We start from the raw sequence: 23,387 nt of genomic DNA, 5'->3' as shown, positions 1-23,387 counted from the left end.
CAGTCTTTGGTGCCTCTGCACACTTAGGTCTTAGAATAGTTATCTGTTGTTACCTTTTTTATATCACTGTGGTAAAGGGTCTGCTGCTTTGAGCATCACCAACAAGTTTACATTGTTAGCATGGCAGATAGAAGTACATGGAGTCATACCAAAGGGACTGGAGGAAATGTTATTAAAGACTTCTGGCGTTTGTTAAAGCTAGTCCATGGGAAGCAAGAAACATATGGGTGTTTAAGAGGTCAGCTTTCACTGAAAGGGAGTGCCTGAAGCTGGGGCTGAATGAACTGAAGTACTACATCAGTCAGGACAAGTTGGAGATGGGAGAAGTGGAGGAAACAGGACTAGACACTAGATTTCCTTGAACCAACAGAGGACTGTTGGGAAGAGTGGAGTTGCAGCAGGTTACTGAGGTAAGCTTTCCATGGGGGTCTGTATGAAGGAGACGTTCTGTAGGGGTGTTCTTTGTGTGGAAAGTTGATGCATGTTGTTTAAGGGTTTTAATATGTTGTATGTCTTTTTATATGCAACTCTTTTATGATTTATGAAGTCTTGGTAAAATAAGGATGCTCAGTATGTGAAGCTTTAAGTGTAGGGTGATTAAGTGTGTTCTTACTTACAAAATTTTATTTAAAACAAATAATAAAAAAGGTTCCCACTGGTATGTTGGTCCAATATGGACCATGTCTATTCGTCATGCTCAGTGTTGGCTGTGTTAATCAGCTTCGTAGTTGGTTTCCATTTCTGAGTGAAGCTTTTTGAGAGCAGTTTAATGATGGATGGTGTATTTTAATGTGGCTTTCTTGTATCCAGTTATAAAACTAAGGACTTGCCTCCCCCCACCTTTTTTATGCTGCTGCCATTTGAGGTGTATGTACCCATTACAGGGCAGTAGCTAGCTTGGAGGTAAGCAACATCCAGCCTACAGGCTGTATCCAGCCCGCCAGTTGATTCTGCTTAGCCCGTTGGTGGCAACTCCAGCTCCGGCCTCTGCAGGGGATGCTGGGTAACTGAAGCCTTGCCCACCTGCTTGGCGCTGAGCCATGCTCAGGCTCCAGTGGCTCTGATCTCTTCTGGCACCACAGGCCGTGCCGGGAAGAAGCAGCCCCATCACCTGGCAAGCTGTACTTGGGCCCTGGGATCCCTGCTCAGGCGGGGCTGGCAGTGCCCCTCGTGCCTGCAGCTCAGGAGCCTGTGGTGGTGCCGAGGGCACCTCTGGGGAGGCCACTCCAAATGCCCAGAGCCAGAGTTGGAAATGAATTTTGTCAATTCTTTCTACTGAGCGAGGTACTTTGTTTTTCTTTAACCTAATTTTCAGTATACAAGAGTAAGACTTTTTTTTTTTTATGCATGATTATGCAGTTGCTTCCTATATACACTCTGGGGGAGGCAGACAGATGACCTGGAATCCACCGAGTTCCAGCCTGTGCCTGATCCATGAGATCACTTCGGTCTTTCTGCATAAGCACTTGTGCTGGCCGCAGGGTGCAGGGGTCCGTGTTCTGTGACCAGTTGATGCACTTCACTCGTGTCGCTCGTCTTGCTTGTCAGGGTGGTATCTAGACTAGCAGTGCTTGGAAATGGATCTAGTTTTGGGGGTTTTCAGGGATTCTTTCCTGTAGGAAAATGAACAAAATCAACAAGTGTCTGTCTCCTAAATCTTAATAACAAAAGTAGAAATTCTAGGCATGTGATATACTGTGAAAACAAATTAGTGAGAAATGCAGCATGCATTTTTCCCCCCACAGCTTTTGCTCGGATCTCATTTATAATGCTGCTTTGATAACTAACAAAGAGTTCAAATTGGTGATCTTGGCACCATGTGAAATGGCCAGCCCACAGACCCAGCTGGATTCCTGTCTGAATATTATGCTGCGGTTCTCTGCTGGAAATATTTCAATCAAGCTGAAGATTATAGGGATGCTGTGCGTTTCTAGGTCAGCACTGGGTACAGTCATCCCCAAGAAAGGATGCTATCAGCCCTGAGATGCTAGTTCTGTACCTATAACCATGAGCAGCATCAAACATTAAAGCCTTATAACTGAAATGCTTCCGCTTTGCTTAGAAAGCTGCCTGCAACTTGGCTTCTTTAAGGCTGTTGCTCTGCACAGGAGTTAAGTTGCTTTATTTTTACACATCTGAAATGGAGAACACCAGTGATCAATTCTGCGTTATTAGGGACCTACCGAAATTGTGATTTTCATGATTTTTACAGAAACCACGATTTCGGGCAGGCTCCACAAAAGCATGGGCTCTGTGAACTTTGGGCAGGCTCCTGGAGGGAGGACAGAAAAACCCAACTTGCTGGCTCCTGGGGATTTGGCTAGACCCCAATAGGTATTGGAGAAAGCATGCAATACCACTGGTTCCATGTTTGTTTTATTCTAGGCCCCTTATTAGAGCAGAGAGACTCTTTATAGTGCAGGTAGGACTTATTAGAGAAGATGCTGGTTTGCCTAATAACTTATGGTGCAAAGGTCCTAGACAGGCTGCCTTCTCTCTCTCCTCATTCTTGCTCATTACCTTGACAGGAACCTCTGAAGGCAAATGCTTGAAATGGAAATGCTTTTAATAGAAAATATTTAAAGCTCTGGCTTCATGCCAGAGACATGCTTTTTTTTTTTAACCGAGGCTACCTTGCTGTGGCCTGCCTGGGGCTGGGAAAGATGGTGTGGCGTCTTGGAGGTACTTCCTGGTGCCTCTTCTTCCCATTAGATTGAGGAAGGATTAGAAATACTGCCAGTGTCCTGTCTTGGTCCTTTTAAGCTTTGCTTCTACAATGGAACTTATTTGCTTGGGCAAAAAGTAATGAAATATTTAGACATGTCATTGACTACTGATCTGTAGGAAATAGTAGGATCTGGGCCAGCGCAGACAGATGGGAACTGCTGCTGCTCCCATTAGTGAGTGGGTGGAAGAGAGGTTGGAACAATTTAAAAAAAAACAAAAACCCTGCTCAAAGTGCACCTTCTTGCTCAGCACATCTTGCTTGCGAGGCCTTCCTAGCATCGCTTTGAAAATGAACACGTTTTTGCAACAAACGGCTTAATCATTACTTACCTCCAGCTTCAGCCTTCCTGTCCCCAACTTTGTCCTTGGGACAGATGGACATACCCCTCTGCCTTCCTAGTATACTGTTTTCTCTGAAATTCCTTGCTATTACCCCTGCCTTCTGTGCTGCATAGGTGGGTGTGTGTGGTGGGGTATGAAATGCCTGCCTAACAGAAATGGAACTAGCTTCCTTCTTCCTGACCCCGTGTAGCCCAACTTGCGTAACACAGACCACAGACTGCTGTCGAGCAAGAATTATTTTTGTAGGTGAACTCAGTGGAAATCTAAGCACTCTATTGCCAATCCCTTAAACCAGGTTTTCCCCCAGCAAACACTGAATCTTTCATGCTAAATTTATCCCTCTGGCTTGGAAAGAACCATGTACAGCATGAAGCGGCACAGCTGCTAACGCTGTTGTATCTCAGCTTCTCTTGTTTCTGTGATACTGAAACGCTTGTGGTTAATGTGCATAAAGATGGGAGTCGGATCAGTTCAGAAGCACAAGGGTTGAAGTCCTCTTATTCTGGCCAGATGCAAACATTGCCCCCCCCCCCCCCCCCCCCCCCCCCTTTTCTGGTTTAGGTGGCCAGAATCTGATCTAAACCTGTAACAGAACAGAAGTTTGGGCACACGGGTCAGTTTAAAAATGACAGAACCTAAGAGAGACCTGAATGGATGTAGTATCGGACGTGACTCTTTTAGGTTAAATCAGTATATCGAACTTCTGTACTAGACCCCATAGTGAATCATGTTCTGGCTGGGTCGGGGGGGCAGGGGCATCTGCTTCCTACCAGTCACTACCCAGCACCACTGCTAGGCTTTTGCCTGCACCTGTTGTCAGTGGGACCAGGTGTCGGTGGCAGCCCCCACTTTGCCTCCCCAGCAGTGCTGGCTTGCGGGGATGGGGAAGGCAGGGCTCTCCTTGGTATGGGCAAGAACGAGGCCCCACGCACCCTGGTGGAGGAGCTCCCAGCTGTGGGGGTGCCCCATGCACCCCTGGGGCTGAAGGATTACTGCTGCAGTGGCTTCCAGCCCCAGGGATTCCCCCTCCCCAGTGGGGAGAATTGCTGCAGGGGCAATCCCTCCCTGCGCCAGGGGTTTCACTGCTGGGGAAGAGGGCCAGGCTGGCCAGTCAAGTGGTTCAGCTGCTGGGAGGTGTGCTGCAGCCTGCTAGCCTAATGATCCGAGTTGTAATAAGGTACCACTCGTTCTTTAAAGTATCACTTCATAAGGTTGTGAAGCAGGCTCCTTAAACCTCCTGTGTGTCTTCTGATGGGCTTGTAGAAACAGCATGAGAAACCTTTCCCAGCTTCCTTTTGCTCCCAGAAACAACTTATTTCTGATGTATAATAGCTTCAAATTAGTGATGACTATTCTCCTAACATGCATTTTGTAGATTTTAAGCATTTTTTTTTCCTCCTCTGTCATACTTGAAGGGATGCAGTAGTCAAGGGTGTGGGGGACAAATCTGTATTATACATGGTTGATTTGTGTAAGTTAAAAACTTTTGTTAGAGATTGGATAATATCAAGAGAGCCAGTTCCATTTGAAACAAATGTACTCAAGAGGAAAAATATGCAGTGGGCATAAAAATGTGATGGACATCAACGTAGCGTTAATTGTTTAGATCTTTAATGATGAGAGCTGGACTGAGCTCGCTCGTTCGCGCTCTCTCTCTCTCTCTCTCTCTCTCTCTCTCTCTTTCAAGAAGTCCATAACACAGCTTCCCCTGCAGTAACATGAGTAAACTAGACGAGTAATGGGTGGGTTTGAACAAAGACTGAACTTCTGCGTTCTGCTCCATATGATGCATCTGTGCTGTGCAGGTGTTCTTGACAAGGCGGTAATGTTTGCACAGCAGGACTGCAGCAAGGGAAATCGCATGACCGCAGTGTTACTGTAGCATGAGTTGAGTTTTCCTGATATACCTGGAGTGCTGCAATCATTTATTCCATGGAGGGATTCGAGAACTAGTGTAGACGTTGTTAAATACCACACTTGAGGTCGCCAACGTGGTGTTTTGCCCCTCCTCTATGTTATGGGAAGGGGCACTAAACTTTAGTCTGCCTTTTGATGCTAAAGATTCTTTTTTAAATCAAACTATTAAGTGCTCCAACTGCTCCATGTGTCTGTAGCGTAGTGGTCACTGCAGTCGCCTGCTGTGTGGCACTGGTGTTAACCTTTCATAACGCTAACAAAGAACAGCTGTTCCAGAGGAGAGTCTAGGAAATGAAGGTCAAGCTGTACGCAGTGCTCCTGTGCCCATTACACGCGAGACCAGGCTGCATCCCAACTCTTCCCTGGCACTTGGAGCTCAAGTCTGTAGGATTTTGAGTTCTGGTAACAGGCTTCTGTTGTAGCCATGTCCCCTCCCGCATTTGGAGGTAGGCCTGTTGGATACCCCTGTCTACAATATTATTGTGCCCACAAAACTGTTCTGGTTAAGTTGTGTGAGAACTAAAATGACATTAGTTGGTGTAAAATACTGGAACAACTCCCAGTGTGTGGATACGGTTGTGAAAGCTGAATGATGCCAATCTGCTGTAACATTATTTCCCTTCCAGCATAAAGTACACCACGGGCTTTACCAATGTGCGGTCCTACTTCATGTAATACAACTTGTGTAGATAGACGAGACCTATAGATATCAAAAGCAACAGCCATCTTATTTCTGGGCCTTTTTCCCTTTTTTTTCAACCTACACTTGTCAGGTTGGTTTAGAAAGCATTTATGGAGGGGTGGGGAGGGGGGAAGGTTGTTTTAAAACAATATCATCTTTAAAAAACTTAAGTTGTTTTAAGATAATGCAAATACATTACTGAAGTGACTATAATTTCTGACTGGTTTGTGAGATGCTCTGATATATGCTGAGTACCATGGTAAAGGGAGGCAGCGGGATATTTAATCAGCGCGTGATTTGGATGGCTTGCAGAAGAAGACGCTACAACTAAATAATGGGAATAGAAAGCAGTGCTGAACTGCTGTTTGTGTACCGGTTGAGACCGTATGTGATCAGTCTTCCACGTGTCATCTTTGTGAGCGCATTTCAATTGTACAGATAGAAGTCAGGAGTGACAAGGTGCAGGCTGAGTGCTTCACTTTTAAAATATGTTGAAGTTGCAGTCTTTTGGTACAGTATACACTTTTCTGTTCAATAAGCCATAATGATTTAAACTTGGATCTCACGGAGTCTGTGGTTGCAGAAGAAAAGGGAATCCAGAAATAGATATTCTTTTTGTTTCTTAATACATGGAGGAACTGAAGCTTGAAGTAAATGTTTGAAATGTCTAGCAGCAGATATACAGAGACCTTTTTGAGATTCAATGTGCTAGAGAATCTTAAATGAAAGGTTTGGGTTTCTTGAAAGGAATTTTTCCTGATGAGTGGAGGACTGCTCTTGCTTAGAAGCAACGTTATGCTAATTTTTATATTTCATTCAAGGCTTTGCTATTAAAAGACTGAACCCAGATTGGGTTTTGATAATATCTTTATGGTAATAACTCCTGGAAGCAAGGCAGCTGTTTGTGTTTGCATTTTGTCACAGAATATCCTTTCAATTCTTCTGCTGAGTTTGACTTCTCAGCATTATCCATCCCTGGTGGTGGTGGTAGGACTGTTTTGGTAGATTTTTAATAAAACTGCTGGTATGAACACCTGCCCCCACCCCTTAGAAAGGTCTCGTTTTGTGTGCTTTTTGTACACGTGTCCATCTACACGGCCTGCTCTTCCATATGAAGACCTGATGCGACCCAGTTCTTCTTGGATAAGCTTGTGTGAACAGGTTTGGGAAACTGCCTTCAGGAGGTAGTTGCTTCATTCATGGCTTGAGAATTAGCACCCAGTGATTTTTTTTTTTTTTTTTTTTGACCTGCGCAGGGTCTAATCCAGGTTCCACTCGACTTTCGGTTACAAAGATCACTCTTTGAATCAACAAGCTGCACTAGCGGGTTGCCCGCATGCTCTCTAAATACTGTATAGAGATATGTATAGGTCTGCCCTAGAAGAAGAAAGAGATGGGAGCAACCCCTAGGTATGAAACAGTAGCTCTCCTTCAGTACCCATTTCATAGGTCTCCCTGTATAAAATGCTGGTTATGGGACTGTTCTGCCTGGTGGTGATGTGGCTGGGAAGCAGGTTGTATCACGCAAGTCATCAAAGTCTTGGTTAGACTTTCGGCTGCACTTACTCTGGTCATCGGTTCCAGTGAATCCAGAGTAGAAGTTTGCACATCTTAAAATTGGAACAGCTGACCTGCGGCATGCTTGCCACAAGTGGCTGTTGTGTGACATGTGGCAGGAGAAGGGGACAAGCAGATGGGACAGGCAGCAGAAAGCAGGCTCTCATTAGGCAAGGAGTTGTAGGGTAGAAAACAGAGCAACAAATTGGGAAGGGAAAGGAGATCAGGGTGGTACTTGGAGGGTGTGGCACACTTCCCAAAAAGGTTGTCCACCAGTGTTTTAAACCAAGGCAATGTGTCATGCAGTCTCTAAAACAAGACCTAGGAACAGTGATTTCTGTGTCAACTGCCAGGACTAATTTTTACTTTTTCCAGGTAACTTGCAGTCTTGAAACTTGTCCTGTTGTTTCCCAGTGGGGAAAAGGAAAACATGGCTCTTAATTCTGAATATGGGGGATCGTGAGAGCTATGTAGGAACTTTACTTCTATTCCTGCAGGGTTTTGTTTTTTTTCCCCACCCCCTGCACAATATTTTCTTGCTGTTGGGGGAGCTTTTGGCTAGGGAAAAAGGCTTGTTCTGGTGGAATTACATGTTTAAAGAAACACCAGCATAAGTAAATAAAAGTTGACCCTTCAAAGTCAGGTTCAAAAGGCTTTTTTCTGTTGCAACCCCCAGAGTCTCCTATTGAATAATAGTTTGTGTTCCAGCCTTGACTTTATTAGTATTTTTGCTAGTTAAACAAAGCCATAATGCAGAAAATGGTGTGTTTTGGGTTTTCATTGTTTGTAGGGTGTTGTGTGTGTGGTTTGTTGTTGTGTGTTTTTGTTTGTTTGTTTCTTTTTTTAATGAAGATTGTTATAGGGGCAATGTATACTGTTTGCATTCATAGTACAATATATATTAAACCATTTTGCACCTTTTGAAAATGTATGTTATTAACTGCATGACATGCAGTGCTGCATCATCAAAGCAAATTGCAGCTATTTCTATTTACGTGTGCAGTGTTCATCTCTGCAGCCACATGAGCTGCAAACTTTTAATTTCTTTTAAATTTTAACAGCATGTATTCTGTATAGCATTGCAGAGAGAGACTTGCACCTGCTTTGAGCTGAGGGAGCAAACTGGCTGCCTTTTAAGGCTTTTCTGAGACCTAAATGTATAGATAAACTTCAAAATCTACAATGTTGTCGCTGACATAGAAATGTTTAAGAGTAGGTTAGACAGGCACTTAGCTTGGATGGTTTAGTCACGGGATGATCCTGCCTTGAGCTGGGGACTGGATGACATCGTGAGACCCCCTTCCAGCACTAGTTTTCCTAAGCCCTTCCTGATTTTAACCCTCAAAATCAGTCCTTCCACTTAAAGTGGAAAGAAAAATATTTTATACAGAAATGGAAGTGACAAGAGTGTTCAGTGTTTTGGGGGGCAAGGAGGTGGGGAGATTAAAGATGGAGGTGCTGGTATCTTCTGGCACTGACCTGAAATGTCTACTTTTCCCATGTGTGAGGAAAAACCTGTTAAGGCAACCCTTCAACTAAAATTCCCTTGCTCCTTGGCATCATGATAAGATTTCTAGAGGTGCCTCTTTCTTCTCCTTGAAGTCCTTTATTTAATAGAACGCTTTTTTTGTTTTTGGAGTAGGGGATTTTAGGGGGTTGCATTTGGGTCCTTTAGTCAAAATTCAAGGAGGCATATTACAATAGGACAATATGATGGTATGTACATAAGAATAAAGGATTTGTGGTAAATGTCTATTTAATTTATATTCATGTTGAAAAGCACAGAAAAACTAAGTGAAGACCACCATACAAACTTTCTTATGGCTTCAATTTCAAGTTTTTAAAATTGGGTTGAATTTGTGTGCTGGTATGCACAAGGATAATATCCTTGAGTTGAGATGATCAAAGCTGTTTTTAGCTTAAGTCCAATGAGTGTTTTGCCAAGATTTTTCTCAAAGAAATAATATGGACAGAATAATGCCTGGGGTAATGGGGCACAACCAAGAAATTTTGTTGCCCTTTAATCTAACGAAAGATGCCCATACACAAAAGGTGTACTCCACTGAATTGCTGCGTGGTTTTCTCAACATTGGTGCTAACAAATTTTGTACATGAGTTGCAGTATGTCTTGAATTTAAGATGTGAATGAAGATGGAAGCTAAAGCAGACCGAGCAAGAGCTAGCCAGGCAAGGACAGCAGTTGAAAAGCAAGAGCTCTTGTGACTGTCAAGGAAAAAAATGTGTCAAGAAAGGTGACCAGAAGGAGTTGGGTAGGGTGGGAGGGAGATAGCAGATCCTGAGGAGCACTCGGGTATGTCATCATTCAGGTCTTAATATAAGATCACTTTGAATGGGATTATGGAAGAGATGGTGAGCCACCCCATGGAGATCTGCAGTGGACCCAGTGGCGCAGTTTCTAGAGAACTTCGTACAACTAGAAATACTTGTTGGCTTCCTTGATTTTTTTTTCCTGGCACATACATCAATACAAGCGGGCATAGTTGAATGTGTTTAGTTAGGCAATGTGTGATCACTTCATTTCATTTCTGAGGGCAGTACAACTTTGTCTGATTACTATGTTTTCCATACGGTGACTCACTGGGGCTCCGGTAACCGAGGTGTTGGAACATAACATACTTCACTGGGCAAAAATCTCTTCCTAAGAAACTATTAGTTTTTATAATGGGTGTATGGGCATACTAGCTTTCACTTTGTCCTTTGAGCTCTTGCTACACTTGTACCCTGTACCAAATTCTACTTCAACTGAAAATTAACAGCAAATTTTCATTGAAGTGTTTTTTTAACACGATCAAGGTTCATGTTTCTTAATCTCACTGGAGCAAGACCAAAATACTGCTGTTTCTTCACAGTGATCTCGTAGCAATAATCTATTTGGAAAATAAAGTTTTCTCCCTCCACTCCCCCTCCCCCCAGCTTATCCATTAAGCTTGCTCTTGTTTGAATAGATGCAGCTGCTGCTTCTCTAGGACTGTAAATGGGGAGAGAGATTTTATTTATTTTATTTTTTGAATGAAGATGATCTTGATACGTTACAAGTATTGCGCTTTTTTTTTTTTTTTTGAGTGAAGTCTCACTGATTCAAATTTAACTTTTTATATGGTGCCTAAGTTTTTTATTAAAGACGCTTCTGTTTCCCAAGTTCTGTTAAGTGCCATGATGATACCTTGTTAGTCTGCCATCTTCAATTCGGCTAACATAACCGGCTGTTGAACAGAAAAATTTAGTTTCAGGTTTGTGTGTATTTACAGACCTTCGTATTGGCTATACTTTCTCCCAAACCGAGCACTGCGTATTTCTTTCATCCTCATGCCTCCAAGTCAGTTTCCTAGATCTGTAGATGATGAATTTTGTAGACGACTGCTTTGATTTGAATACCCTCTGCAGGGATGCTGAAGGGCATTTAGCCAAAACATCAGCTTAAACATTCCCGGTGGCATATGCAAGGAAAACTAGGTTTAAGTAGTGGATGCATCACTTTGAGATCTGAATGATTTCTAAACTCCCGATTATAATCACTTAGTCAAGACTGTTCAAGGGCAGACAGTTTGTGGGGAGGGAAGATTGTGGGCCAATTGGCAGGGGAGGGAGGAGGAAGAAAAACTGCGTGGTTCTTGATATTAAATTTTATACTACATGGCTCATAAATATTTCAAAATGGTGCTTGGGGATTTAAATGAATATTGTATATGAATGTATGCAGTTAGATGGCTACCATCTCATGCAACGGTTTGAAAATATATTGATTTATCTACAAGTTACAGGGTATGGCATGCATCGGCCTGTAGTCAAACTGCCTCAATCAAACTGGCCTCTCAAAGTTGTGGGGGTTTTTTTGGTTTTTTTTAATTAAAAAAAACTTTGCAGTTTACCTCGCAATATGGCTTCAACCAATTTTGGCTTTTAGTTTTTAGCTTTGACTTAAATCAATACAAAATCCTATTCTGAAGACCAGTTTTCCTGGCAAATCTGGCTAGTCTTAGACCCTTGGGTAGTTAAGCAGCAGTTTTGCATAATTTTTGGGGGGGTTTGCATCTGTCACATGCTGCTTATTTCACTCCCTCCTGGTTACACATGACTGGTCTTGTGCCAGCTCTTGGTGGAACTCCTTTTGCTTGGGAGTTCCTCACTCGCATCCCACGGCTGCTCGGGGTACGGCTGCCTGTGATGCTCCTAGCCAGGAATGTGTTCACGCCTTGCTGGCTGCTGCACCTTTCTGTACAATAGCCAGTAAGCTACCTTGTTGTCTTACATACCCCATGTACCTTTCCAAACACCAGCTGCTGGAAATTGCAGTGCACACAATATGTAAAGAAATATGCTAAGAACAGTATCTGCCACTTTCCCAAGTAAAATCTGCATGGAGTTGCTGGGGTAGCACAGTGAAGAGGCGGGCTCCCTCTTACTAAGTTGCTGCTACTCAGGTGCTTATTGCAGGGAAAGATCGCTTTCTTCATTCTGCCTCTTCAAAAAAATAAGGTGCATATCTTCTTTTGGGGTGTGTTTTATGTGCAAGAAATACAGCATTTTGCAGGGGTAGGAGGACTCTTACTAGGTTTTCAGTTTTTTCAATTCCATTTATGGCCTCTACATTCATGGTTACCTTCTGAATTTATGGATCTGTAACTTTACATACTTCCTGGTAAGGGAATAGCTTGCTTTCATGCTAAAGGTTGTGTCAAGAAGAGAGGAATACTCTGTTGGAGACAATGGCCCAAATGCCATCTCATTTTCAGTCCAGCTTTCTTTAAAGTGATTTTCCTGGAAGTACTTCTTGCTCAAGATAACAAATTTATACTCGGTATATTTTGACTAATAAGATCACGACTGCTTAAACCAACTCTTGGGAAGTATATGCAAATGTTAACTTTGGCAGGTCCTCTGTGTGTGCACTTGTACATATATATACCTACTCGAAGTATTAAGATTGGTTTCCTAACGGTTTTAAGGCCGTGTCATTTTAATGATGTTACAAACTGCCTTGTATCTAAATGCTAGTCCAGGATCTGGATGTCAGCTGGTGTGTAGTACTCTGTTTAGTATTGTTGCAGGGCATTTTGCTATAAGGACAATTCAGCCCTGTTTCTCTCTCAAGTCGTTTGCATCAAATAAAAGCTCTAAGTTCCTTGGAAGCAGAGCGGAACTTCTTGCAGTGTTAAGTAAATTCCTGCTATACGATGGGAGGTTTGTTCCTGGGAAAGGGTGAAAGAGGCCAGCCCAAACAGGTGCAAATTGCTTGAAGCCAGCCATGGTCAATGATTTTTTTTTTTTTTTTTTTTTTCCCCCCCCTGAAGTTGTGGGATTGGCATTGCAGCATTCTGGCTTGAGGGGCCCAAGTAGATCCCTAGATTCTAGCTGCAGGACGGGGAAGTGTCTCATGTTATGGCTTAGCAGACTTGTCGCTTTTCACTAGCATTAGCATAACAGCCCCAAGTCCCAAATTAGAGTTGCAGTCCCACTTGTAGCAGGCTCTGTGTGCCCCATCACACTGAGTGTGTAAGAAGCCATCATCTAAAGGGAGAATTGCAGAAGGAGAAGAAACCAAAGCACAAATTGGCATCACCTGTGGCAGAGTTGGAAGTGGATGCCAGACTTGCAGCAGGCAGCACTGCTGCTTCGCTTGTCTGAGAAGTGAATATAAAGGAGTCTCTTGGCAGCTGGGCTTATGGGGCAACTCCCGAGGCTGCTAGCAAGATTCACCATCTATCTGCCTGCTGTCTCCTTTTTCCCCCCCCCCCTTTTTTTTTAAAACCATGTTGACTTTTTGCTTTAGAAGTCTATTTTACAGGTTTTCTTTGTGACCCCATGCGCCCCCTTAAGAGAGCAGAACCCTTAACCCACCCATCTCACTTGTTTCTTGGCAATTGCGATTTTGATGGAGGCAGTGAATGATTTCCCTTCTCCCGTCATATGAATGAATGTCAGCTCTTTCCATCAGAGCTTCCTTCTATGGCCTGGGATCAGACACCAGTTCTAAGAGCAGGGTATTTAAATTGTGCTTTAGGCCCTGGGTTGGCACTCATCTGAGCAGTAGGATAATTTCCATATGCAGCTCTGTTCATTCACTGAGCAAAATGGGTCCTTGTATTTTGACTTGGCAACGGAGGTGCTGTTCCTGGGTGTAACACAAGGTTTTAAACTGTCTGGTCCTTTCTGGAACTTGAAGGAAAGTTCAATCATCAGAATTTCCTGGACTAGTTAAAACTGGAAAACCAAAAAGTCATGTGCATTTGCTGCTGCTTCCGAGAGCTGCCTGACAGCCATGGGGCTGAAGATGAACCAGTGAGATGGAGAATGATGGGAGGGATTTCAAGCCTTCTGCCCTAATGAATTGCTTCCCCAAAATGTGGGAAAGGGAAGAGAAAGTACTTTGTTGGGATTGAAATGGATGAGAGAAGTGAGCAGGACCTCTGTCATGGTAGAAAGGAAGTGGGTGACCCTGGTGTGGTGGGAATGTGTTAAACTGGTAAAATATAAAACATTTGATGGGGAGAAAGAGGGGTGACAGTGGGGGGGCAAGACCTGTTGTTGCCTGTGGCTGTCGTTCACTTCAGGAACTGGATCGGAAAGCATTGAAATCCCGGGGAGCCAGAGAGATGTTCCAACAGCATTTGCATTGCTAAATGTCATGCATAGGATGGATGTTTGGCCTCCCAGACATCAGTCCAGGAGCAATTCCACTTACCAGCTGTTCACTGTGGAGAGCGGCATCTGTTTGGAATGGGAGTTCCCTTTTACAGTCCCTTTCACTCTGGGAAGTGATCGTCCTATAGAAGTGACTTTCTTGGCCCAGCATAACTCAATGTCTGTCAGTGATCTATAAGGAAATGTAAAATTACTGCTGGTAAAATTAGCAGGTGACATGGATTAATAGAGTAGTTAATGATGAAGGGAACAGGCCACTTGCACAGACTATATCTGGACCACCTGGTAAAACCATCTCTTTTTTTGGCTGACGTGCATGTTATATTGTCAATAGCAAACTCCTGTGTCTAGGAACGAAGAATGTAGATGGCACTTAAGACGGTGACATCAGAAAGGATTTTGGAGGGGTGCTTCAGCACTACAGTTCACCTGAACTTAAGCACCAAGCATCATACAACCACTTAAGTAGGGAAGTATCAAATCAGGGCAAAAAGGACAGTATGGTATTGCTCCTATATATAATGTTGGTAAAGCCACTGCTTAGTCTTCCAACTTGATGACCAACTTGCAGAAAGGAAGGGAAACCTTAGCTGCAAACAATTTGTGATCTGGAAAACCTGCTTTTAGTGAGAGACTTGAAGCTCAGCATTCTTGGCTTATCGGAGATTAAGCAAGCAATGGTATTATCACCTAAAAGTACCCAACTGGAGAATAATTTCCTGATGGTGATACCCAATAGATGGCTCTAATTTTAGTGGGCAGATGACATCCAGTAGTTGGAGGCTGACGCTAGAATAACTGAGACCTAGAAATAAGGCATTTACCACTGTTCCAGTGGTTTGCCATTGCTTTCAGTCTAAGCTGGGGCAGACAATTATTTAGGCTGGAGGGCTGCTTGACAGGTTCTGGCAAGCTGTCAGGGGCCACAAGGGTAGTCCTGCCCCTTTTGAGTGCCCTGTCTTCTGGATGCCATCTTAAGTACCACCATTTACCCCTGTTCTTTGCCACTGAAAGTCCCTCCCTTTGCCCCAGATGTACTTCTTTTGGGAGGGGGAGGGTTTTGCTATCTTGAAATGGAGGGTGTGGGGGGGAGAAACTAAAAAAAAACAAAACACCCTCCCCAAAACCCCCCCCAAAAATCTACTGTAACTTATTTTAATTGTTTAATTTAAACCTATTTTTGTCCTGACTTTGTGCGTTTGCATCGTACATCTATTGCATAATAGGCAATTGCATAATAGCTTAAAATACAGTCTTATTCTTGTATTTTGTGGAGGGGGGTGGTTGGTGTGGGTGGGGGGGTGGATGTGTGTGGAGTTACGGTGGGGGTGTGGGAGAGGGATTTGGTAGGGGTGGGAATGTGTGGGGGGGGGGGCTGTGGCAGGGTGTGGGTGTGTTTAGGGGGGATGGTGGGGGATGGTCCTTGGAGTCCCTGGAGTGTTGCTGTCCCTGGATCTGCATGTAGTGGCAGCAAGTGGGGGCAGCCCTGCCTGGTCCCATAGTTTACAGCTCCTTGTGCTTCCACCCCAGTCCTTTAGCTGCAGGTGGTGGCAGCATGCAGGGCCAGCCCCTCCTGGCTCAATAGTACTCCTGCCTGAGTACTGCCCCACTCAGCCCTATAGCCACAGCTCCTGCACTCCCACCCCAGTCCCCAGCCATACATGGTGGTGGCGTGTAGGGCTGTCCTGGCCTGGCCCATTGGGGTTTTTACCTGCATTTCCAGGCTTGCAGGCAGGGAGGCCGGGAATAGCCATGGGGTGGCCAGCAAAAGCTCTGCCAGGCAGAGGCTTCTTGTCTCCAGCACCCCCTCGCTTGGGTGGGGGGATCAGGCCAGGCTGGAATTGGAGGGGGGGGCCTTGCTTAGCAAACAGCTGCACCTCCTGTAGGGATGCTCCGGCTTGCAGAAGGGACAGGGGTCACAGAGGGGCCCTGCAGGCTGGATGCAGTTGCCTGGCGGGCCAGATCCAGCCCACAGGCCATATGTTGCCCAGCCCTGGTCTAAGCTAATATTTGATGTATGCTATAAATGAAACCAGAAGTTTGGACTCATTTCAGACATCTAGGATCTTTCGATGGCCTGTATGATACAAAAGGTTAGACTGTTTGTTTGATTGATTTAATTATCATCATAGTAGTTCCTCTCAGTTTAACATCTATGTTCATCTGAGCCAGGCTTTCTAAAGTAGTAATACATGGGACCAAGTTGCAGCCACCTGGAATCTGACTGAGCACATCTGCCTCTGCCCAGGCCATCTTTAAAAAGCTGCATTATTGTTGATCGGAAATATTTGTTTTGGGATTTTTGTTTAAACAGGCCCTCCGGTCAGTCTAGTGGACTGGAAGGGAACAGGTTACATGCTGCTACCTAAACCTGTCCTTGGTGGTGGGTCTGCTGGCAAAAGAAGCAAAGAATTGGGTTCCTGTTCCTAGTGGCTTTGGCCTTGCTTTAGGTTCCCTGTGTGTGTACAGGTGAGTTATACTAATAAACAGGTATTACTGTTCAGACTCTCCCAGATCAGAGTGATTCTGTCTGCACGAAACCAATAGTCCTCACTGTTTTTCAAAGTAATGGCCTCCCAGTGCAAGGCTGCTTCATGCTGTGGTGACTTCCCATTGATATGAGAACCAATCTTTTTGTGAAGGGTTTTGGGGTAAGATTCTGACCATGAAGTCAGATTTCCTGTTGATTTGAGCATGACTTGGGGGAAGGGGGAATAAAAGTTAGACAGATGGAATAGCTTTTTATGAGATTTGAATAATCTACCTAGACTGCCCGTGCTACTGTTAATTACCCAATTAAACAGTTTAATGGACAGCAAAGAAGCAATTCAACCAATTGTCTAGCATCTGTGGCACTGATATAGGAAGTCTTATATATGCTTAAACCTAATTTTAAGCTCATTAATTTGTTGAAGACAGTGGTTCAACTTGCATGCTTACAACTAGATTCTTGGTTGAATGGGAGCCTATAAATTAGAAGCAACCAGAAGGTATAAGCCTGGAAACACTATTGTAGTGCCATTTTAGACCTCAATGGGGTGTGTTGCTGTTCCTAGTAAGGCAGGTAAGAGAGGACAGTCCAGGTCAAACTTGTTTTGCAATACCTAAACTTGAGGACCACACGCTGCAGCAAGTTCAACCGTCTCCATGAGATTTATTTTTTAAAACGATGGAAAAAATAATTGTTTTGAACCAGCTGCATGTTCCACTGCTTTGTTTCCAACCCAGGCATTACAGCCTTGTGCAAGAGAACCAGAAAGTGCAAACTAAGAAATGAGATGAAGGCTATATAATTTCACTCCCTGGTTTGAAAAATAGCAGAGTGGTAGAAGCAGGATTAATTTGTCAAAAATTGTAGTAGTTAACAAAATAAGGGCCTGAAAACTTTCTTTAAAAAAAAACCAAACCAAAAATCAAAATATTAAAAACTGAAATCAATTTTTCTTATTAAAGGTTTGTCGCAAGTAAGGAAGCAGAAATTGGAAGCCACTCATACTCATGGAGTTGACTTATAGTTCACAATAGACTGATAAAAGACAGAAGTGCTATATGCAGTTTCTTGGACCTGGGTAATAAAGCTGTAGAAGTGGACGGTTCTAGTATCCCTCTGGGCCACCTTCATTTGATAAACACTTCCTTGATTGCCCTGAGTGAGGGAACCCAAGGCAGGTATAATAAAAAGGCTATTTTCATTAAGTCAGTGGTGGCTGTATAGCTGTCATCTGCTGGATTTATTACTTTTGTTTATTATTTCTTCAGCCTTATACAATCCCTGCCGTCTTCAAATACAGCTGCTGGAGAAGACCAGTATAATGAATACTACTTATATTATTTTTACACCTTTTTGTAAGGTAGATGCTCAAGACAACCTTCTCTTCCTCCCTGTCATGTAAAATATTTGAAGGGCAGATGCTGATGATAACACAATGCTGACGTAAGGGTAGAAAACATGTAGTTCCTCCTTCTTTGTATTTTAAGCCTACTGGAGTGCTCCCAGTACAGGAGTTTGGGTTGGTCCTACTAGACGTATGTGATCCTGCTGTAGTTTCACTTCTCAAGTTGGTGAGCCCCGTATGTATGATTCTGAAGACCCAGGACTTGTTTAATATTCATTTCACAAAAAGATGGAGGATGCTTTACTTCCTATTTGGCTCAGGCGTGTTACTTTTCAATCCAGTACGATTTTTATTGGTCGCTGTGGAGTTTCGTAGTGCTTGGCATCAGAAGGGACCTAAACGGATCATCATGTCCGACCCCCAGAGTTGTTCACCCATACCCAAAGGCTGAATTGGTTTTGTTTTTAAGGACTGGGATCTATATGCTATCCCTCCAGATACTTATACTGCCTCCCCATCCCGCGTGTGTGCGCTCGTAGTCCTTTGCTTTGATGCATGTTGTGGGCAGGTAGGGACACATTGTTCATTTGAAAAATTACTGTGAGGCCTTGCTAACATTTTAGCATGAAGTGTAAACTCTTTGGAGGAAAGATGCTGTTTACTCTTAGTTGTTACCAAGGGATTGAATTCCCATCCCACCCTGATGGAACATGCTTGCTAAATATGTCTGACTAGAAATACTCAAATAAAAGATGTGGTTAGCTGTATTAGTCTGAAGTCAGGGCAGGGTAGATCAGCACCTATTTATAGATGGGGATGTCCATAAATCACACTGGAAGTGACCTCTGCAGTGGCATTAAAAAAATGTTTTTCATTTTGCTGCTTGCCTGCTCCCTGGCCCCGATTTGGTGGAGGGGCTCCACTGGCTGTTCCCTAGGGAAGCAAAAACCATGGCATATTAATAACCTCTGTCAATCAGGTAGGGGGGACGGGGCGATTGTCGGTGAAATGAAAAACATTATAGGACCTGCTGTGGGGAGCATTTCGGGCTTGATTTACAGAGATCCCTACTTAGAGACTAACCAAAGTGTATGTGACTTATACACAAGTCTCATCTGAATATTTTGCTTACAGCATCTGATGAAGTGAGCTTCAGCTGTCAAAAGCTTGTGATTTACTTGCATGTGTATACCCATGTATACTGTGCAGACAGATGCAAGTTATCCCTTCTCTTATCTGTACGCTCTGTTTGTGTGACTACTGGTGCTTATTCAGAGACAAGTTGTAGAGAGGTTTCCTCTTAAACTGACTTGATTATTGTTGTCGAAGTGCTTCATTACAGGGTATTAACTGTAGCAGAAAGCAATGTATTAAGTTTTAATTTAAAATCCAAATTGCCCAAGTCAATTGAATTAAGAACATGTTATATTCATATACATGGGTGCCTCATTCACAAACAGTCTGTAGTGGATGTCCTAGTTACTGTATGAAATGGAGAAAAATGGGGAACTGGTGATGGCTTTACCTTTTTTTGAGCTTTCAAAGTTTGGGCAGGATTATAAATGCTAAAGTAGCAAGAATTCCTGTCTTGTAAAGTTCTTGCCAACCTTTTTTCCTGTCTATGGAGTTCAGATGAGTACTTCAAAGCATGGTTGCATTTTCAAATCAAGCTGTACCTTTCTGAGTTTATAATTAACTGGGAGCTGTACTCCTCCTGAGGACAGTGTGAAACCATGTTTTAAACTGTTGTATAAAGACGAGCCTTTGCAAAGCTAGTATCTCATAGTTTTAAGCTGTCTGAGCCAGTAACTGCAGATCAGAAGTGGTCAGTTTTAACTTTTTGGGGATTTCTTTCCCCCAGCTAGCAGCCTTGCGGTTTGAGAGCACAAAGTCAAGCCATGTCCTTCTCTTCTAATGCATCTCAGCTCTTGGAAAGGGCTTAAAGGTCACACTTACACATGCAATAACACCCTTTAGTTAACACACATTCACTCTAATACCTCCATTGTGAAGTACTAAGAAAACGTGTGCATTAGCCTGTCCTAATTCACATTAACTAAAGAGCAGGAGGCGCTTGTACACCAGTGCAAAGGCTGTTCTGACGCGCTGTAATTCCAGCACATCGGGGCAGACTTGATATAATTGAGTCTGCAGGAGTATGGCAATTGGCATGCTCTACCAGCCTCCCACGTCTTGTGTATCAGCATCAGTGTGCCTCAAAATGGTGGCATGGGCACTTAAACTAAAGCTTGTTGAATGGAGTGACTCTCAGAGCCGCTCTAATTAAAGTGTGCTCCCCTCTCCCCCCAAGCGTGTGTAAAAGTGCCCACAGGTTTTAAGTGATGCTTAATGCTCACTAGCCTATTTTAATGCACGTTAACTAAATAGCATGTTTTTTAGTGATGCTTTAATGTGCATTAGCTTATTTTAATGTGCATTAAACCACATGTGCAGATGCGCCCAAAGGGTTTGAAGACCTCATTCTGTCATCACTAGCAGTTTCTGTAGCCTGATGGGCTAAGTATAGATGGTCATGAAGCCCAAAGCTGACTCTGTTTATTTAAAATTTCACAGGTTAATCTAAGCGGTGTAGATTGAACTGATTTAAGCAAGTGAACAGACGTTCATTTTTTATTCCAGAGATGTAGCCACATGCCTGCAGTGGCATAGGCCACAAGCTGCAGGGCACTAGAACAAGCCTCTGCTTGACTGGACCAGATAGGGTAGGCCACGGCTAGGCTACCCCACCCTGGGAAGGGGCAAAGCATGCTAGGATGCTGGGATATTGTGAATTAACTTGGATCTAGAGGAGATCTGGGACAGAACTTCAATAAATCAATTTTACCTAAATCGGTGAAGTTTGATACTGTATCAATCCAGGCTTATTTTAAACCAGATTTGGCCATTTTGAAAGTGGTTTGTGTGCACTAAACTTCTGTTGTTACAGACTTGAACTGGTTTCCAATCACTTCTGCTGGGTTATATGTAACTTCTGTCCCTAGCCATGGTGTCACAATTGAAACCTGATCCTGCCGTTCTGTGAATGCCTTCACCACAACAGAATCTAGGTCACTGCCTCCCTTGCTTGCGCTTGCTTGATGATGCAAACAGCAGTTACTCACAGTGTTTTAACTCGAGCAGTTGCACCTATATACCACACAGCGTAGGTTTGAGTAAGATCATGGGTATAACAAGCTAAGCTCAGCACCCGGGGCAAGCCCTGCAGGACAGTGGGGGCATGGTGTGCAGGCTCAAAGTGGAGGAGGCGGGGCAAGACCCAGAGTGGGAGGGGAGCACATCCAAGAGGGGCTGGGTGAAAACACATGATCTTTATGCCTGCAGCAATTACCAGGAGTCATTTGGGAAGTGTGCTGGTGGGCCCCAGCAGCGGATGCAGTAATGAGGCTTGTTTCTTTGTTTGTTTTCCCCCATTAGAAATGAAACCTAGTCTTAGAATAGAGTAACAAGTAAAAATGCAGTACCTGCAGTCAGAGGTGGCAGACATCTGCTTGAGGCATCGGGCGGTCCAGGACCTGGCACAGAGGTGGGGGGTGAGGGCAGGAAGATGAGGGGCCAGGGGCAGGCAGCCTGCCTCCCCTGCTGCTCATCTCTACTGCTTGGCCCTCGGCTACTGCTTTCCCTGCCACAGCAGTTGGGGGCTGGGGGACGGGAAAGAGGAACAAATTTTAAGATGACTTTACAATAATTAGATTCTATACATGGAAAATTGTAACAAACTTAGTCTTCTGTATATAGAATCTAATTTGGGGGGTTGTCTTAAAGTCATCTTAGATTTTACATAAACAACAATATATGTTTGTTTGTTTGTTTTTTAATTTTACACTCTCATTAAAAATTTGTCTTGCACTTATCTTCCCTTCTTTCCCATGTCTCCCTTTAGAAGAGGCAGGTTGCTCCTGTTTGTGTAGCTTACAGAGCTCTTGCTTAAATTAATTCAGGAAACTGGAAATTCATATGAATTCTGGAATGAGGAAAAGAAAGGAAGAGACGCACTTGGGTGCTCTTGAACGTGCTAAAACCTGTATGGGGCACGTGAGGATTCTTTGACTTTTCAGCATTCACTAAAGCACTTTGGATGAGTTCACAGGAAGTAAAGCAAAGGCTAAATGTCAGTTCAGCCTTGTATTGTATAGTGGGAGACGTGTATGGGACAGTTGTTTCTTCCAAGGAGTTTGAAGAGAGTTGAGACCGTTTTGAACAGCACTATACTCTTCCTGTTAGCTTGCATACTTGCCACTTCCAGAACCCAGTCTTTGCCTTTCCAGGCTTAGTGGTGCATTTGCATTGGAAATCTAGCATTTGCATTGCTGCTTTTTAGCCTGTTTCAATAGTGTGAAAGTGTAAGAAGAATAGGAACTTCTCCTTTTGTCATTTGGTTACCACTGCTTCTGCTGAAATAAGGTTTCTCTTCTTGTGCTGGGGAAGATGGAAAATAAACTCTTATCTCTCTCATAGATTGCAAAAATGCGTCTCAGGCTTGGTTATGTTTTGATGGCTGTGGTTTGAAGTGTTTTTGACCAGGAGAATTTGCATTGCAACAGCTGAAGGAGATCTGGCTGGTTCTTGGAAAGCCTGAGGGGAGAAGGACAGATTCACGTCAAGGGTTTGCAGTCACCATTACCATAAAACCACGAATTGAAATAGCTAGTAAAGCACATTAAGGGCCGCAATGATGTTTTATACCAAAGAGCTATTTATCTGACCACAAAGCGAATTAAATGAAGACTTGGGATGACTTCTTAACTTCCCAGAGCCCATTTAAAGCTGTTTAGCTGACTAGGAGTCTTGGGTGCTATGGTAGCACAAATAATAAGCAATTGTTTGCTGGAAGGTGTCCGACTAATAGGTTTGTTGCAGAGGAGGAAAAAAGAAGCTGTTTCGGAGTTTTGTTTTTTTTAAGTAAACTTCTGGTGCTCAGGAAAATAAGGCGCTCAATTTTTTTCCTGTTTTTCTGCGAAGTGATAACTTTTTTCCCCTACATATCTGATTCCAGGATTTGAGGGACTGTCATGGAGTTCAATGTCATGGTCCCACAGAAAGAAGGAGAGGGGTGAGGCAGTGGATACATGTTCCTGTTGGAGGATGCATTGGTGGGGTAATATGGGGAATTGGGAGTGGCATAGGGCTCGGATGCAAGGGACCAGGGCGATTTCCAGGTGCCCTGGCTGTGTGCGAAGAGATGAAGCGAGACCCTCGCCCTACCCTTAATACCTGACTAAACCACATGGAAGATGTGTAAGAGTGTACGTTGATGTCTGCTCAGTGTGTAACGTTGTGCTGTGCAGCAGCATGTGGTTCTGGTCTGCAGAGCAACTCAAGCTGGTTCATTGTTTCTGTCTCTGCTGCACCACATTAAATAAGCTGTATGCAAGTGGCAGCAGGCCCACTCTGCCAGCCCTGCCAATGCACGTGGGAGTTTTAACCTCAAACTGGGCAGCGTTTTCCCCCAAGTCATCCATGTCGTAGATGATCCTGATGCAGCCTACAGCGTGCCTGGCCCAAAGGTGCACTGCAGGTCACGGTGGTAAGGTGCAGTGGAGCCACCATCTGCCATGTCAGAAATACTCCTGCCAGCAGGTCTTTACCAGCCTCCTGCAGAGCTGCTTTGAAACGAGTTGGAAGGCGGCAAAGCGCTGTTATCC

At 43.9% G+C, this 23,387-nt stretch overlaps 1 protein-coding gene and 1 long non-coding RNA gene across 3 annotated transcripts in view; one reads left to right on the top strand and one right to left on the bottom strand.

The window, feature by feature from the left end:
• MYO5B (myosin VB) overlaps positions 1-23,387 on the top strand; it is a 403,624-nt gene that overhangs the window by 38,083 nt on the left and 342,154 nt on the right. The window lies entirely within an intron of this gene.
• LOC149868011 (uncharacterized) lies at positions 1,497-21,307 on the bottom strand. Its single transcript, XR_016441318.1, has 3 exons — positions 21,207-21,307; positions 13,929-14,060; positions 1,497-1,613 (listed from the first exon to the last, which is right to left on the bottom strand). It is a non-coding gene; the product is annotated as an uncharacterized LOC149868011 (long non-coding RNA).

Source organism: Crocodylus siamensis, chromosome 3 (assembly GCF_052110815.1).
Source record: "Crocodylus siamensis isolate JL-2025a chromosome 3, ASM5211081v1, whole genome shotgun sequence".
Classification (NCBI taxonomy): Eukaryota; Metazoa; Chordata; order Crocodylia; family Crocodylidae; genus Crocodylus; species Crocodylus siamensis.
This window is presented reverse-complemented; position numbering and strand designations above follow the sequence as displayed.